This window comes from Chrysemys picta, chromosome 13 (genome assembly GCF_011386835.1).
Source record: "Chrysemys picta bellii isolate R12L10 chromosome 13, ASM1138683v2, whole genome shotgun sequence".
Lineage (NCBI taxonomy): Eukaryota > Metazoa > Chordata > Testudines > Emydidae > Chrysemys > Chrysemys picta.
In genome coordinates, this window is record NC_088803.1 from 41481799 (window position 1) to 41500912 (window position 19114).

Below are 19114 nucleotides of genomic sequence, written 5' to 3' on the forward strand. Positions count from 1 at the left end.
GTGTAGATCTGTGGGAGTGGTGAATGAGGGGTGTGTACTGTTGAAAGGGGCAATTTTTATATGCTGTTTGTGGTGTTGTGCAAGTGGTTGTGTTGATTTGTATCTAGGTGATTTGCGCAGGTGGCAACTGAGTGCATGGGTGTGGCAGTTGGGCAAAGTAATTCACCATTTATGCAGTCTCCTTCTGACAACCAATGAGACTGTTGCATGCAAATTAGCTGTAGAATAACGGCCTTTCGTGGGGTTAACCGCTATCACAGTGGTCCAGGATGCTTTGCATATTAAAGTTACCTGGTACAGGCCTTACTGCAACTGTACGCCACACAAGTGTAATTCATAAGATAAAATGGTCAAGAACTTGAAAATTGGGTGGTAACAGACTATGAAATTCAGTGATGATTCAACCTGGTGATATTCTGAACACACGCAAAAAAAAAAAAAAAAAAAGCTCTCAACCATGCTTGTAGCTTCCACCACTTCACACGGGACTCAGACATTTTAGGCTTTGGAGTGACACACAGATCAACATTCCTGGAATGTTATTAGATACAGGACACGATGGTATTCTGTGGCAGACCTCAGATGTGATCTTTGTTGTATAATGGAAGCTACCTAAATGAAGGGTATTTTATTTGTAAGACAGATGAACAGGCAGCTTTGAAAATCTGAGCAGCTAATGGCACAGTATCAGCAAGCCACTTAGGTAAGAGGGCTATCAGCCAGGTGTGGATTTTTTTTTTTTTTTTTTTCTGTTTAACTCTAACTCTTCAGTGAATATTCAGGCAAGATATAGAAACTGGCCCATTTTAGAAACAGTTGCTATTCATTAATAGCAACATGTGCACATAGTTCTTCTGAAGCGTATGAGAGAGTCATTCTAAAGAGCAAATGCCACACACTGACATGTGTTCTAGGTCAATCTGTCAGTGCCAGAGATGGGTTAAGAACCTACTTCACCTAGACAATCTCAATTTGTTGTGTGGTAATGAAATTCTCTAGAAGCACTCAGTTACAGGGAAAGCATCTTTTCCATGTAGTTTCATCTACATGTCAGTTTAGCAAATATTCAGAAGGAGAGGGTGTTTCTTCCATCTTTCCTTTGATCCTTCTTGCAGTATACTACATAACTGAGAAATACCACCATGAAGCTAGTAGCAGACCAAAACCTGCTTTCAGCAGCTGCCAATTGTGAAAAATACTTTCTTGTAGAAAGTGAAGGCCTCCATACCAAATTCCAGGGCAAGTTTTGTCCTAACTCTCATGCAACAAGATAACCACAAACTCCTTGCAGACTGGAACCATTTAGAGACTATGAATTCTCTGGATGTGTTGGGAAATAGTGGACTGAATTTTTGAAGTTTCACGAACACAAGTTTAATAATTCACTCTTCAGAGTCAAGCTCCAGTAGTGCAAGCCCATATCTATAGACTCAGACTCACTGCCATGGCACCTAGTTCCTTTGAAGATTTAAGATGTGATTTTCGAAGTAATTTACACATTTAGGCCAGATTTGTAGAAGTTCTTAGCACCTAGTAGCTTCCATTTTTCTTAATGGGCGCTTCCATGTGAGCACTTCTGAAAATCTGGTCATTACTAACCCTCAACACATCATTCTGAGGAAATACAAAAATAGTAAGACAGAGTATGCTGTGTCTGAAATATTTATCTACCAGTAGGGCAATTATTGCTGTCAAAAAAGAGATGTAGTTCAATAGGACAAGAGCTACTTTTAGTAAAGAGAGTCTCTCACCTGTAATTTTAGATCATGAAATCTAGTTATAGATCATACTCTGTTTTCCTCCAAAAATGTGGACTCTTCCAGGTAGATTGAATTAGATTCAAACTATCCAAGTGAAGTGAACAGTAAAGGTCAAAAAAAATTGAAAGGTGAGCTTTAAAACAACAAGACTGAGTTTTCTGGCTGATACATTTCAGACTTCCTCCATCAGTCAGAAAGATCTTAAGAGTAGGGCATGTTTTAGGTTCGGAAATCAAGTATTAATAAATCAATACTAGACAAGAGATTAATTCAGATAAATAGCAGCTCCAATTTCCTACTGAAATGAAGGAAATCCTTTCCCAAAGGAATCAGAACATTCAATTATTAAATAAAAATATACTTTTAAAATGAGAATTAAAACTTTGTTTTACTCTATCTAGAGCTGGCACACAACTCATGGTCCATGACACATTCAGAATACTGTCCATCTAATTTAGTTATACAATTACTACTTTTTACTCCTGTGAACACTGCAGAGACGAGTTGGGATCCATTTTGGTTCAATCAACAAAATTATATGAACTCCAAATGCAAGGCCAATCCTGCAGCTACAACTGGGCAATTCCATTGGAAACAAGGTTAACCCAAAATAGAATCTGGTCTGCAATAACATTAATACTTGTGATGATGGATGAGACAGAAAACAAAGAATACAGTTTGAGTTTAATAGAACTAGCAGTTAGGAAAACATTTTTACTTCTAAACTGAACAAAGTAAATTGGGAAGTCAGTGAGGGACAATCATGTAAACAGATTCCAAGTACTTACTTTCAGAATAAGACTACATTGATACAACAGAACATTGATCACAAAAGTGCCAATAGCACAACCATTCCTGAGGAGGAAACCCCAAATGGCTGACTCCACCAGTGGAAGCACCAAGAAAAAGAGTTTACCACAAGTTAGCTCACAAGTGGTAAAATCCTACCGTGGCCAAGGCAGTTTGTTGTCGTGTTAGCAGGTTACAGCAGACAACAGTTTACCATGCCCAGCGAACACAGGTGAAAATTACAAACTGCCTTGGCCATGGTAGGATTTTACCACTTGTGAGCTAATGTGTGATTTAAAAAAAAAAAAAAAAAAAAAAAAAAAGGATTTTTCCTAGTGAAGATAAGGTCTTAGAGTCAAGGACCAAAAATGTTGTTTCACTGCATTGCAGCTCTTCAGAATCCTTTGGGCAGCAGTTAAACTGTCAAGATTCACATCAGTTTAAAACTGGTGCTACCTGGGAAAGCTATAAGCTGCAGTTTAGATATGCACAGGGGTTGCTCTTGACTGGAATGCCAAAATGCAGACTACACTAGAAGTCTACACTAGATGTGCTACATGCAGCTGTAGGACGTCTGGTGAAGACGCTCTATGCCTAGGAGAGAGAGCGCTCCTGTCAGCATAAATCACTCAGTGCTTAGGTTGCTGTAACTTGCATCACTCAGTGGGTGGCTTTTTCACACCCCTGAGCAACATAAGTTATATCGACATAAGCGGTAGTTTAGACTTGCCCTAAGGAAAGGATACAGTAGCTAAGTTCTCTTCACTATTTCTGTTCCTCATTGCAGCCAAGAGGCTGGGGGAGAAGTGATAACGACCCAGCAGCCTCACAGCAGTAGAAGTCTCTGGAGTGGGGAAATGGAAGCTTTTACTTTTAATAGCTGGGGGAGAAAAGTTACAAGTTTGAAAGCTGATAAATATGTATTTTCCTACCTTCGCAGCAGAGCGGCAAAGGGAATCTGGGCTTCTTGACATCCCTTCCCATCAGCTTGTAAACCCTGGTAAGTTTCTCAAGATCTGGTCAGAGCTCAAATGCCTTATAGACTGATACCTCCTCCATCACCCATCCATCCCAGAAGATAAAAGATGTGCTAAGCAAGATTCTTGGAATGGTCAGTGAAAACATTTTTACTGTCCAAAAGCAGCAGCAAGTTACTCTCACCTGAAGGATGTTCCCTCTTGAACTTGATCCCTTCAAAAGTCCACCAGAGCCTGAGTTTAGCAAACTTTAGTGCACAACACATATTTGCTTATGTCACCCTTAGACAAACAAATCAGGTCTACAGGTTTATAGTGATGCCCAGATTCTATGGTGATGAATATTCTGGGAGGATACTTATGAATGGCCGAGACCATTGTGTTTTCACTTTAGTTGCTGTTACCTAACCTAGATACAACAACAAAGGCTGCTGCATAAAAATGCATTAATTAAAAAGACATTCAAAGCATTCATGAAAGACTAGTGAAGAGGCTTGATTTCCTTTTATTAAAATTACACAAATTATTTTATACTGTATTCAAAAAGGTTCTTTTAGAGATGACCTACTGGGACTAATTTTATTTCACTTGTTACTCCTTTCTGCTTCAAAATTCTCTGTCTATAGGTCAACGTGTTTTCCCCCTTACCCCAAGACACGTGTCAAATAAGACCATCCTTTGAGTTTCCTGTTATAGTTTAACACACACAAGAGATTAGCTGAAGAAAAGGAGGCATGATTATGTGCCTAGTACTAAAGCAGTTACTAGCACATTTTTGTTATACTATGCTACTAGTAAAGTTATGTATTGTTCAACATTATAATAAGTTAAAGCAGGAACAACAATAGGCCCATTAAAGTTTTATTTATCCCACAAACACCGCAACAGCTGTTTAAAAACCAAAAACATACCAGCACTTCTAGTTTTCCCAGCGGAGATACAGGAGATTGCCTCAAAAACAGTTAAAATTAACAGACCCTTAAATCCAAGAGCTGGATTCAAAGCTATTATGTCTTACATTTCTTTGATATGCAGAACTTGTTTTGCTATCTTACTAGGGACCTAGAGGACTTTGAAAGTCCTCTATAATGCCAGCATTGAACAAAAAACCTGTTAGTAATCATCTGAAGCAACTAATGTTTTTGGCACTGCCGAAACAGTACCATTTATGTTGCTGGCTACTAATAACAATCCACAGATAAACTACTGATATCACCTGATTTTATCTCCGAGCTCTATTTTATTACAATTACCATATATACTCGTTCATAAGCTGAATATTTTTGGTAAAAAAATGATGCATCAAAGAACGGGGGTCGGCTTATAAACGAGTCTCCACCAAAATCTAATGATTTTAGAACTCTATGGAATCATTGAATATCTAAAATATTGTCATTTTGTTTACTTGGAGCGTCTGAAGGCATGGAACCTGTGGCTGCATTTTGCCGTTCCCAGCCAACGGAGCTGCTGGGAGCCAAAGTTTGCCAACCCCTGAAATAGAGCGTCGGCTTATGAAAGGTTTTTGCTATTTTTACTTAAACATCTTGGGGGGTGGGTCATCTTATCAACGAACGGGCACATGAACAAGTATATACGGTAGTTGTTTATTGGATATAACTTGGAGAGCCTAAACAGCCTAATACTCTCATCAGGGGGTTAACGGGTCACTTCACCTTAAATGGTCACTTGAAATGCGTTAGCTATTTATGCTAAACATTCTGTTCTATCTTGTATTTAGCTGTGACACTCACAATAGGTCTATACTTAAAAGGGTGCATCGGTGCCTGTTGTTGCACTTAAGGAAAGCTTCTCCTGTCATTAATCCACCTTCTAGAGCAATGGTCACCAACCGGATCCACCGGCAGCGCAGCGGGGCTGCCACTAAGGCAGGTTCCCTGCCTGCCCCAGCTACAGACCACTCCCGGAAGCGGCCACTGCAGCCCCAGGGCTGGGGGGGCAGGGGTCTCCCTCCACAGGCTGCTCCTGTCTTCAAGCATCGCCCCCCACAGTTCCCATTGGTCAGGAACAGGGAGCTATGGCCAATGGGAACTGCAGGGGCAGTGCTTACAGAGAGGGGCAGCGCTTACAGAGAGGGGCAGCATGCAGAGCCATATGTCCCCCGCCGGGGCGCATTGGCCCATTCCAGGAGCTGCGTGGAGCTGGAGTAGGCAGCAGCCAAGCTGCACCGCCAACTGGGACCTGCCAGAGGTAAGCACAAGCCTTGAGCCCCCTCTTGGAGCCAGCACCCTGAGCTCCCTCCTGCACCCCGACACCCAGCTCTGAGCCCCCTCCCAGAGCCAGCACCCTGTATCCCCTCCTGCACCCCAACACTCCGCCCTAGCCTGGAGCCCCCTCCTGCACTCCAACCCCCTCCCCCAGGGTCAGCCCAGAGCCCCCTCCCACACTGCAAACCCCTTGGCCCCAAGCCCAGAGCCCACACCCCCTCCCGAACCCCAACCCGGTGAAAGTGAGTGAGGGTGGGGGAGAACAAACGACAGAGAGGGGTGGATGGAGTGAGCAGGGCGGGGCTTTGGGAAATGGGCAGGGTAGATCCTAGGTTGGCCTTAAATTCAAAAAGCGATCTTGGGTGTAAAGAGGTTGGAGACCACTGTTCTAGAGGCAGTAGCAATGTCTAAGCTCTCCTGTTGACATGGCGCTGGCTACACGGGGTGGTTAGGTTGGTATAATTATGTCACTCAAGGGTATTGATTTTTCTCACCTCTGAGTGACATAGTTATATGGCTGTGTCTGTAGAGTAGATCTGGCCTGAGCAAGTTTCCCAGACCTGAAGAGCTCTGTATAAGCTTGAAAGCTTGTCTCTCTCACCAACAGATGTTGGTCCAATACAAGATATTACCTCACCAACCTTTTCTCCATACATACTTAAAAAAAAAAAAAGTGGTCTCCTCTTCAATACTAGCCATCCTTAAATTCTGCTTTGTGCTACATAGGTATTCAGGTACAAATGGACCAAATACAGCCCAGACATGAGTAAATGCAACTCCACTGACATCAATGGAACTGTACCTGATTAGGACAAGGCTCAGTTTGATCCTACATTTCTAGAGTACCTCAGAGCATATTGTTTACCCCACTTGTACATGATGGTTATAAAACCAGTTGTGCCACAGTACTACTAATTTTTATTATGAAAGGATCATTAGGTTTAGAAAATATCCCCAAATATTAGCCAAAACTAATATTTAAAGAATTCAAAATGGGCAAGAGGAAAAAAAAGGGTATATTATCTGTATTGTGTAGTGCCAGGAGGTCCCAATCAGTTATCAAGAGTCTATTGTTCAAGGGACTGTAAGCATATCATATTGAATGCTCATAGGCATTTCATTTATAGTCCAAGGAGTTAGCCAGATGATTTTGGCATTCTACATTTAGAAAGTAATCACACTGTCAAGCAGAACATTAACTAAATGTCTATCTGGCACTTAATTCCAACTTGGCCTTTTCACACTTTGGATCCTGATGGCAAATCCACAGCCTGCTTTCTACAGTAAAACTCCAGATAAACAGAAATCAAACATCTCCCATGCCACAAAACATTAAAAAAAAACTTCAAGATGAAGAAAGGATAACATTCAATCCCAAATGCATGGAAGCATTAACAGGAGCAGTACAAATCTCTAAAATGGCATACACTTATTGCATCAAGGACAAAGGTCATAACCCATGCAACAAACAGTCAACTTGACACCAGCAGCATGACTTAAGCAAATGGCTTAAAAGTTAGACTCAGGAGATCAGTATATTTAAAAAACTGACTTTGCAGAATGAAAGAAATATATACTTGATGTAGATGTAGGCTCTCTTTTCATGGTAAACAGTATTGCTCACACTCCAACCCCATCTTTGTGTGATGAATTAATTCATTAATTTCTGACATTCTTCTCACCTACATATGGTGATTTTCAAATATGCCAAGTGTTTAATTCCACAAACATCCTTTTAAATAACAAGCTCTTTACAAATCAGTTTGTATCATAAAGCACAATATGAGCACTTGTAGAGGAAAGAGGGTATCTGGGGATGGGAGGGCGGGGTCAGCTGCAGAAGACAGCACAATAAAAGAGGTTCTCTTTTCAACGTAAAAAAGTTACAACATATGACCCCTAATTTAATGCTCGAACAACGTGTTGTCGGCAGGAGCCCTCTCCTGCCAACAATGCAAGTGCCGCTCGTTGGGGGTAGAAGTTTTTTGTTGGCAGGAGAGCTGACAAACAGTGGCTACACTATGCAACTTTTAGCGGCGTGGCAGCCATGTCACTAAAAGCTGTGTCGTGTAGACATAACCCTAATAAACTATACAATTAAGCTTCGTGGACAGTTGAAGAGAAATTGCATTTATTGGTTTTACAATTAATCCTCCATGTGTAAGTTTAGCTAGAAACAAAATTTAAAAGCCTGTTAACTATACTAACCCCCTTAAGAATGGTTCAAGTTTTTCCTTATATGCAAGAACTGTTAGAAAATAAACTGTGATTAGATTGTCCAGTCTGACACCATTGGGTTGCTGCAATGATACTACGGGTTTGTCTACACTGGCAATTTACAGCGCTGCAACTTCCTCGCTCAGGGGTATGAAAAACCACCACCCTGAGCGCAGCAAGTTTCAGTGCTGTAAAGCACCAGTGTAGACAGTGCACCAGCGCTGGTAGCTACGCCCCTCATAGAGGTGTTTTTTTTAAGAGCACTGGGAGAGCTCGACTTCACAATATAAAACTGAGAACTGCTGCTATTCTTTTATTGCATATACCCATCATTTTGACACTAGTAAATTGATGTCTCTGATATGAGGGGCAGTTCAGAATTGTCACATCGATATCTCTGTAGAGCAAGGACAATCCATGAGCTTCTGCTAGAAGATCTCCTTCCTGGGTAGAAAAAGAAGGCAACTAGGCCTTCTAGCTCTCTCCCAGCGCTCCGCCATGACCACATAAGCCACGTTAAAGCACTGCTGTGGCAGTGCTTTAGCATTGCCAGTGTAGACGAGCCCTAATATGGATATGAGGCAGCAGAAACCAATCCACACAAGTTTTCACCGACACTCAGAAGCCTGAACAACACCAGCAAAGACAGAAATAAATGGTGGAAACTGGTGGATACCCTATGCACCTGAGGGTGAGGGGGGATAAAGAAGAATATTCAAACATCTCTTAATACTGGTGAATACAGTTAGTGAACTTCTCCAATTTTTTTTATACTGTAGTTTTACATAAAGTTCATGGGTATACCAGACTGCATAAATGCAAGTCAACGACATTTTCCTCTACGCAGCCATGTCCTCCAAGCAGAGAATGAGTTCCCCTACCCATTTTGGGGTCTATACTATAGAAACAAGTATTTGATCTCTGAAGGTATTCCCAACAGAGATCTCTGTGTGCAGTCTCTCTAATGTTTTGAGAGACATCAGAACTTCTGCATCTCAGTAGATGAAATGACTCTTAACCAGGAAGATCAGAAGTTTTCCCTTGCTGAAGATGAGAAGTGACAGGCTTGCACAATTTTGCACAAACTTCCCTTTTGCATCCAAGTATCCACTGAGCAATACTGAATGTCAGTGTCCAATTCTTGGTATTTTGGCTAAAATTATACAAGAATTTGTTTTTAAAGTTCACAAGTGTTGTTCTGACTGCCAACTTTTCCTTCTCTCAGATTTGGGCAGAATTATGGCAGGATTTCTTATAGTCCATGAAACAAAAGTATACTTTAGGCATTATGAAAAGGCGAACACGTGTACTAAGAATCATCAGAAAGCACTATACTGATCACTCCGTTTATAAGTCCTATGATATATTTCACTGCTGCCATGAGATACAATTCCATTAAGTCACAACATGTCATGCATTTAAACCAGCACCAAGCCTTTACCTTTCAAAATAGCTATATTGTTCTCTCCACACAAGGCAGCCTTGGTGAAGCAAGAGAATTTAAATCTGATCTTTCATAGGGTGTATTATATTTAGTTTTCCTTATTCAATTGGAGAAATATTCTTTACAAGGATGTAACAGGATTGGGCTTCTCTGCTTCTTAACCATAAGATGTTAGCCCTGCTTAATCTCGCTCAGTGGATAAAGTTGGTAAGCTGCAGATCCCTGAGTTGGGCTCAAAGCCTTATTACTCTATTGAGAGACAACTGCTTTCCTGCGTATCCAAGAGCTTCTCCAGAGCTCCTAGTATGGGGGAAACTTCTATCCCTTTAGATTGTACAACTAAAGAGGTCATAGGAATATCCAAAGTTACTCTTTGCCTTGGGAAACTAGGCAACTTTTTTGCCTGTGGAATAAGGGCTCCTTTGAGGAAACAGTGTTGGCAGACACTAATCTCCTCCCAGTGCTGCCATCTGACAAACTCAGACCCCTCCCTCAACAGAAATCTGAGCAGAAGAGGCAGAATATGCACTCGAGCAAGAAGCTTTAAGTGGGCATCATTTTTCATTCACCACCTGAATTTGGACCTATGGATTTCAAGGCTTATACGAAATTGTGTTCTGTCTACACCGTAAAAAAGAAGTGCATGGTCTCTAAGAGAGACACTTTCTCCTACACAAATCAGCCACAGGGTGAGAGACTGATGATGCTAAGAAAAACAGAAACTAGAAATATAGCGAGAAGACCCAAGGATCTAGTTGCCTTCTTTTTCTACCCGGGAAGGAGATCTTCTAGCAGAAGCTCATGGATTGTCCTTGCTCTACAGAGATATCGATGTGACAATTCTGAACTACCCCTCATATCAGAGACATCAATTTACTAGTATCAAATTGATGTGTATATGCAATAAAAGAATAGTAGCAGTTCTCAGTTTTATATTGTGAAGTCAAACTTACAAAACTAAACTGCATTGTCTACTATTTTCCAAGAGCAGGATTTTAAAGAAAGGCCCCCAAAACATCAACCTTTAAAAACATTAAACAACTTAAGATTTAAAGTTCTATTTTAATGGAAGGGGGGGTGGGGGAGAGAACACCACATGAATATCGCAACAACCAGTTAAAAACTGGATTCGTCAGGTCTAGCTTATACTATTCTCCCCCACCACCACACACACACACCCCGACACCATACTCAAAATGAAAATTGTGGATTTTAGTACATCTAGTTTGCCAACACTCTTATCCCCTTCTCTCCTTCCCCCCCAACCAACCACCACACCTCTCAAAAAGAGTTTGGCATACATCAGGAATTTCCCCAACACCTGTTTTAGGCAAATAATATGACTATATATAAAATAAAGTTGGGATACAAGGACAATGATGAGTCTTCAGTTTTCCATATGCAGTTTATATGATGTGATATATTGTGTGATAAGTGATGAAATTGCATTTTAACATTTTATTACACAGAAAAATGTTTGAGTGCCCATTGTGCATAAACAAAGTCAGACTTTAATACTTTTAGTTCCACAAAATCTACAGTACCTATTAGGAAAACAGTTATCCAGTCATTTATTCACTTACACCTCATATTTAGAAATCCACACAAGTCACTAAGCATGACCTATCAAAATAGGCTTTCCCCAAATATTCTACATATTGTATCTAATTGTGATATTTCCTCTTATGCTTTCTCTTGAAATACCCACTTAAAGGATTTAACTAAGTAGAATGAGTTAATACATTATCTTTTTAGCCTGTTTCTCACCTGTATTCATTCTTATTGGATTCCTCACCCAACACATACACTGCAAACACCTTACTACCAGCTTAATTTCAAATCAAAAAAGGTACTTCACGTCACTTCCTAGGCTCACCAACAAATATACCAACAAGGAATAAAACAAGATGATAGGAATGCATAATAGATTAGTAACTTTGGCCTCAATCAAGTCATATGACCACAATGAAAATTTTCCAAGAAAGACTGCAGCTATCCATTTAACGGGTATCAAACTTGGCATGTGACTGTGTTTTGATCAGCAATGAACATTTAAATATTTTGTTTCACTTCAAAAATAAAATTAAAGCAGTTTGTTTTGTTGATTCCAAACCCGTCAAGAGTCACTTCCTTCTATGACACCTACAAGAAATTACACAACTAAGTACAGGATGAGAAGCAGTTGGGTATAGTTGATGTGATTTTTTTTTTTTATATTTTAGACTTATACCTACAGTAGTTTGATTATATCTTCTTCCCTACATTGTATCTTAGGTTGTAAAGCTCTTGGGGCACGAACCATGTCCTTCTAAGTGTTTGTACAGTACCAAGCACAATGGGGCCCTAATCCTGCTAGTGCAATAGAAATAAAGAACTCTTGAACTTTTTAAAGGTAACTTCAGTGACAAAGTGAGAGAGTCCTTAGAAATACTGAGGGGTTCATTACAAGTAAATAGCATGTTTGAGACAATTTGGAGTAACAAATGCAATTATAGAAGCAGAAACAAGTATCTTATTGGACGCCTCATGTTATAATGCGGAGTCTCAAAAATAAAAACAGGGTAGTAAGCCCGGCTAATGGCAGCCCCGCTGTGGCAGAAATGTGCTACTTTTACTATATTTAAAAACAACTGAACAGTTAGGTATTAAAAAAGATGAAACAAGGTAAGTGTAAGACACTGGCAAATATCCTTAGTTATTTCATCATCCCAAAAGCAATGTGCAAGTGTGCATGTGAGTTCAAAGGTCACTCCTCTTCCAGATTCCCCTAAAGAAAGGAACTTTACCTCTAAAGGGTAGGGAGAAAAAGCTGTTCTTCCCACACATTAGCAATAGGGTTATTTATTTTTTTTAAAGTATCGAGTGTTCTATATCTTCTATGAAAGTCTTGTACTAAGATATTACTCACTGCATCAAAAAATCAGGACAGGAAAGACTAGAAACATTACAAAAAAAAAGTTAAATCTTACTTAACATTCCCCCAGAGCTTCTTAATTACAAAGCCTCAGATTCTTGTAACTCAAAGTTTACAGTAATCACCATTTTGAAAGTCAAGTGAAATTCACAGTTTTCTTTTAAACCACTTTCTCTGCAAAACAGTGATAACTTAGCACTTCATTTTGCTCATGTAAAATAAAAACCAAGCAATTAATGTTCTATCAATGCAACTCTAAATTCACAACATTATGAATAAGATACTCTAGTCAAATATTTTGAAGATTAGTAAGAAGTGTTCAGAAGGTAATTATGGGGTTTAAAGGAATCTAGAAGCCAAAATGAAGTAACCTTTTGTCAGATGGTCTGATAAAGGTGCTGAAGTTTATTAGCTTCCTCTTTCTACTCGTCCTTGCCCCCATCTTCCCTCCCCCCACCCTTCTTCCCTACCAAAACAAAGCAAAAACCCCAGAGCTATCCATTTAGAATCTAAAACAAGTATTCCTGACCCAAACTTCTAAAACCTAGAAGCTATTCTATAAAGCCTGTTATAGTAGCCTTGTTTACAAGAAACAAATATAGACCACTTAATGTAAACAAACCCAGAAAACAATTTCACACCCACTTATTTAGAACAAAAATGTCTTTTCATTTTGACGAATAAGAATGTAGGTCAAGAACATGTTTATTTATATTAACCCTGTCTATATTCATTAAAAAAAGCAAATATGATATGTAATACCTGAGAATGTGTTTAATAAAGGAAGTGAAAAAGCTCTCAAAACGTGCAGGGAGCCTTAATGACTTATTTAAAAATAAACTCTGATTACAGCATGGTAAAATTATTCTTCTAGGCCTTACAGTCAATTTTCAGAAAGAATGAGTCCAGTCAATGTAGTAATATTTGTCTCACTGGAAATTCTGTATAAAACATCTACCTAAAATAAACAAGACTTCTCTGCAAGAATCGTCAGCTGCCATTAAGGACACACCTTAAAGTTCTTACCACACAGTAACTAAGCAAGTACAAACTAGTGGTGAACGTTTGCTACTTTTTGTCTGAAAAGTTAATGAGATAGATCCAGTAGTTAATATCAGATCTTAAAAGATTGTGTTTTTAAAAAGACAAAAATCAACATGAACACACAGGACTTAAGTATGAGATGTATTGTTAGAATGTTCATATGATACATCATAAATATAAACATTAACATTTAAACTTACTTGACACCACACAATACTAAAAGGTAAAATGCCTTCCTGCTAAGAGCACTAGTGCTCCAGTACTGGAAGGCAGCTGTTGTTACCCTCCCTTTTCTTTTGTTGTGCTTAATCTCACATCAAGTCATTCAACCAACTCCAAAGTGATGAAGACATAACTGAATCAACCTTAGCTATTTAAAAACAGTAGATCTGATTTTAGTTATGTACATTTTAATGATTCCAAACAACCCAACTTCCACACACTCCAAAAAAATTATAAATATATATATATAAAAAAAAAATCAGCAACTCCAACATGTGCAGAAGTTTGCCTGGCTGTAAATCAAGTCAATTACTGTAATAGCCATGTTTCTGAAGTCATTTGCTATTCCTCCTTATAACTATTAAAACTTATAACACAACCTGAAATTTCAGTGATTTAAAGAAAAGGCCAAAAGATTTAATGAATTTCAAACATTAAATCAGAGATCTAGTAAGAACCGTTAATATTAGATTAACTAAATCATTAATGATCCATCACGAACTAGCATTGCTACCACAGATATTAAATATTGACTCATCAGTTCACAAAACTAGTAGGGGGGGAAAAAAAAAAAAAAAAAAAAAAACACACACCACTTCACCCTTCCCTCCCCCTTTGCTGAAGAATGCAGTTTATCTTACTTATTTGGAACTGCCCCTTCACATTATCAGATAAAATGTTTAAATAGATCACAAATTAGAGTATTAGGTTTGGGACTCAAAGTACAGTTAATAAACGAGCTCATAAGAGTAATAAAACATGGCGTGAAAGCATTTGCAAGCTATTGTCATAGCCCTATGCTCTGATACCTTTGCAGACACAAAACCAGCCCCCAACAATGTAAGCATTGGTCAGCAAGTCAATGCTTGCTATTCAACTTGTAGTTAGGCGTTTTATTTCAGTGTCTCCCAGATCATATCAGTCCTGCATTCAAGGCCTAATAAAATGTGAAGAATGATATCCTCTCTCATTGCATTTGAAACTGCGTTATTTCCCCGTTCTTTCTCATACAGTCTTACAGAAACTTCCCTTTTCACATACTTCTATGAGAAAACATTTCTCTGCATCTACTTTAGTTCCTATTTCTATTTTCGCTTTGCACTAGATCCTTCTAAGCGCTGCCTCCCCTCAAACTCATCGAGTAGAAACTGATGTAGCTTTAAAACCTTCAAGGTCACTTTAGAAATAAAAAAAAACTACCGATACATTAATAATAAATAATAATAATAATAATAATTAAACTTCAAAACACACTAAAGCCTTTTCAAATCCAAACGCCTTTCATTAGTAGATCAATAACCCAACATAGAGATTTTGTTGGCTACCACTTCAAAACTATTACACTTCAGTTCAAACACTTACAAGAAGTCACACACCATATTTTATGGGATGGCTCACTAGAGCGCATACAGAAGAGCTTGCTTTGGCTTTAGAATTTCTATATGTGAAACAAACCAACAAAAACCACACATGCCCAGGAATAGAACAGTATATAATCTTTTTTTTTAAAAATCCAATACCTCCCAACAGATATTAAAAATCGGGAGTGAAATCAAATCTCCAAATACTTAAGGAATTGTATTGTCCTCGTTTGGTAACGTCTTTTGTTGTTGTAGAAACCAGTTGGGGTTTATTTATTTATTTTTAAAACTTCCTATTTCCCCTAGTTTAAAGAAAGAGAAAAGAAACAATACCAAATAAATGATCTGGAGGCTCTTAGACTTCACATATCAGGCAGTAAGATGAAACAAAAAGAAACTGACAAGACTGATCAATAAACTTTTCATTACCAAATCTCTTCTCCTCCGCCCCCCGATAAGCCACACACATTACAAACCAAACCCTTCTTCCAGGAACATCCCTGACTCACAAAGAAATGTTCTCTTCTCTTCCCCCCCCTCCTCCCGATTAAAAAGGTCGACATTTTGAATATTTAAAACAAATACCTAGGTATATAATGGAAGTTTGAAGCACCTACTTACACAGAGGGAGAGGGAGAATGGGGGGGCGGGGAGGAGGTGATCCCAGGCAGCAGAGAGGGAAATCAGAGAGAGCCACAACTTTATAGGTGGGAGGGAAGAGACAAGAGAAGATATGTTCATTCTTCATCTGCCTTTTCTTTTTTCTCCTCTTCCTCCCTCCCTCCCAGGGGGTTCTGGGATGAAGATCAGACCCTGGAGAGGGTACTGGGAGGGGCAAGGGGGAAAGAGGTTGCTTTACCTGCTGCTGCTCCTTCTCTTCCATTGCCTGGCAGAGGATGAAACTGACACACACACAAGAGTTGGGGCTTGACTGGGAAAGAAAGAAGGGGAGGGAGGCAGGGAGGATTGGGGGCTGTTGTGCTTTACTTCCACACACCTGACCCTCTTTACGCCTCAGCTCAGGCGTCATGTCGGGGGGAAGGGGGTTAATGTCTCCCCCCCCCCCCGACATACCTGCCCCCCCACCTGGGGAGGGGCCAATACCCCTATCCCACCTCCATGGGAAAGAAGGCGCCAAGATACCACGGTGATGGGCCACCTTGCTGATTTAAGATGCAAAACACCCCCCCGCGCGCGCGCCTGTCTCTTCTCACGGTGGGGGCTATGGCCCCGTCTCACGAGGCGGTTAGTCCCCCTCCAAAACGCTCGCCCCCCCTTCTCCTCGGGGGGGGGGGGTTGGGGGGAATGTGTCTCCTCAAGGCAACCGAGCAACTCTGACCCCTCTGGGGGTGCCCTCAGCTGAACTCCCGCCCTCACCTGGGAGCGAGCCGCCTCCCCAGCCGGCATCCTGAGGGGGAGGGGGTCTAGCCACCCCGCTGCGGTGCTGCTGAAAGGAGCCCGGACTCCGCTGCGCCAGCGCGCTCGGGCCACTGTTTGTAATAAATTACTCCCCTCCGTCCGCAGCTGTTGTGCCGTGCCCCCCCTCGAGCCACGCCCCCTCCCGATAGCCACGCCCATTCAGAGGCCCCGAACCCTCCCCTTGCCATTCCTTCTTCAGCCGCCTTGCAGCGCTCGAACAGGGGCGGAGCTAGGGAAACGTGCGGGACAAGTGGGCGGGGCCAAAACCAAGGGAATATGTGATGGAATGGGGGGAGAACAAGGAGTGAGCAGGAGGGGGCAGAAGGAGAAGTAGGGGGCAGAAGAGGGAAGGGGTAGGGGAGATGGAGGGTATAGAAGAGGGAGCAGGGGAGATGAAGGGGGTGCAGGGGCAGAATAGGGAGGGAGCAGGGGAAATGGAGGAGGCAAAAGGGGGAGCAGTAGGGATGCAGGGGCACAGAACAGGGAGGAAGGGGAAGGGGGAGAGCAGGGGGGAGCAGATGCAGAGTGGATTTTTTTTTTAATTGTAAATACACTGAATAATTGGGGATGGGGGCAATGGAAACAGACCTGAGACCATTAAAGTGCTAAGGAATTATCTAATTGCTCCTTTTTGGCCAGATTCCCAGAGATGCTGAGCAGCTACAGGTCTTGTTGACTTCAACGGGTGCTGCTCAGCACCTCTGAAAAATCAGACCAATTGTCTTTAATGTTGCTATGAATGGGGACCATTAACACCATTTGAGTTGTTTCCTTTGTGCTACCAAGTAACTCCATTTTGAAGGAGCTGTGTAAGGATGGGATTACTTGCTTTTATATTTCTCTTAAACAGCTAAGAAATCAAGGGCAAATTAGTTTTCATTCTTTTATGTGTTTTGTCATTCAGGAAGATAGATAGCTATCTTCCTGAATAACAAAACATATAAAGGAACTATTATTCTAGAATACTGTAAGGCTTTATATATATTATGCACACACAATATTCTAGACTAATAGTCCACAATAGCAGTATTATAACGGCACATTGTTTTGGACTATTACTATGGTATATTTCAATGGAAGTTAGCAAATGTAAATAACATACATGTGAGTATTTTTCATTAGTTTCCTGTTGTGATCATTCTGGGAAAACAGCTAGAGTTATTTTTTCTGTCTTGCTAGTACTCCAGTTGACCACTAGCTACTGCAGAGTAGTTTACATAAATAAAAGTTTAGAACAGATTCACATTTTCCACAATAGAGAAACACACATACATAAAAAACGCAGCAGATAGACAATGTGTTGCCAGTCATAGCAACTTAGGAAAATTAGTGAAAAATTACTGAAAGAGGATTTTGGAACATACTTAGTGGAAAGAAATGGTAACACTTAGAGAGAGAGAGGAAGGGAGAACATGAGCTTATTCCACACTCTTGCAACATGTTGTGATGGTTGCTCACATATTTGCTCAGTTGCTGAAGTTGGTGGGTTGTTATGTTTCTTTAAAAAGATTTTAGCATGTATGCCAAAGTGGAATGAACTCAGCAAAGTAGCAAGTAATGGGGAGTTAAAATAATATTTTTAAGTGTCTCAGCTCCAACTAAGTGGTTTAGATGCTATAATTAAATAGAATGCATAATACTGTTAGCAAAGAAGTTAGCTGTCTCAGCTAGACCCTGAAGTTAACACCTTATTGAAGTGAATGGTGTGAGGGAGGGGTGAGTTGCCAGTTGTGTTGCTTTTCTTGTTTTCCTGGAGACAGTTTAAGAGACTTGAGTTGCAGCTCATTGAAATCAGTCCCACACTTCAGTGGGCTTTGGATCAGACCCATGATACTAATAGGGCCTGTCTGCATCATTTTAAATTAAATCAATTTTAAAATTATTCTGGTTTAAACAGAGGAAATCCCTAATGTAGAGGCACTTAAACTGATGTGTTAGCTAACAGTTTTTAAACCACAATTTGTTTTCCTAGTCTAAACTGGGCCCCAATATTCAACTGGAAATGAAAGTTGACAGTTGTGCAAATTAAACGGACATAAGATCAAGCAAAACCCTTTTTCAAAGTTGTATATGCTGTCTCACCTATCCGGATTTTTACCTCATACGTGGCTCTGAGCAAAGGGAATGGTGGTCCCTGGCAAACAGAGAGCTATACTACTGAATGGTCCTTAACCATACTTTCCTTACTTGTGTTCTATATTCCATTAGCCACTAGCTGGGGGTGACCTCTAGTGTAGCCAAGGCAATAACTTGTTAACAAGGGCTAACTTTAAACGTTTATTTATATTCCTATAGCCTGGCCCTGTAAACTGATCAGATAGGTGGACCCCATGTGCCCACATGGAGCCCCTTGAAGTCAAAATATCCCCATGTGTATCTATTTACAGGATTAGGCCCTTTGGGTTGTTAATTCAGGGTTTTGTTTATGTGTTTTTTTGCAACGTTAGGCTTCATATTGACTTTGTGAGGAGTCTCACTGAAAGTTCTGTGTGGGTGCAGTGGTTGACCCATACAGACTTAATTGCAGGATCAGCATGTTAGGTTTTTTTTTAACTCTGTTATTTATTTTGTGATGTGCCTGAGGTAGGTGTTTGTGCATCTTTGTAGAATTTTGTAGCATGTTGCTTGTACTTCAAAATGGCAGTAGCATGGCAAAGCATTAAGTGGCATACTGTAGCCTTAAGCTGTGTGTGTGACATGTCAGTGCTGCCAACTCCAAATGTTTTAGAGCTTTTTAGCATT

General features: G+C 40.4%; 1 protein-coding gene across 5 annotated transcripts in view; it reads right to left on the reverse strand.

Moving 5' to 3' along the window:
- The window catches only part of ZNF217 (zinc finger protein 217), a 37585-nt gene extending 21097 nt beyond the window's left edge, over positions 1-16488 (reverse strand). The window contains exon 1 of one of the 5 annotated variants that reach the window (XM_005284179.5): positions 16331-16488. The gene's annotated coding sequence lies outside the window, so the exon portion shown is untranslated. Of the gene's footprint in view, positions 1-15286; positions 15510-16330 lie in introns of those variants that run through there. The other 4 variants (XM_005284182.5, XM_065566017.1, XM_024109178.3 and 1 more) reach the window with 4 other exon arrangements.
- Positions 16489-19114: the final 2626 nt, after the last annotated feature.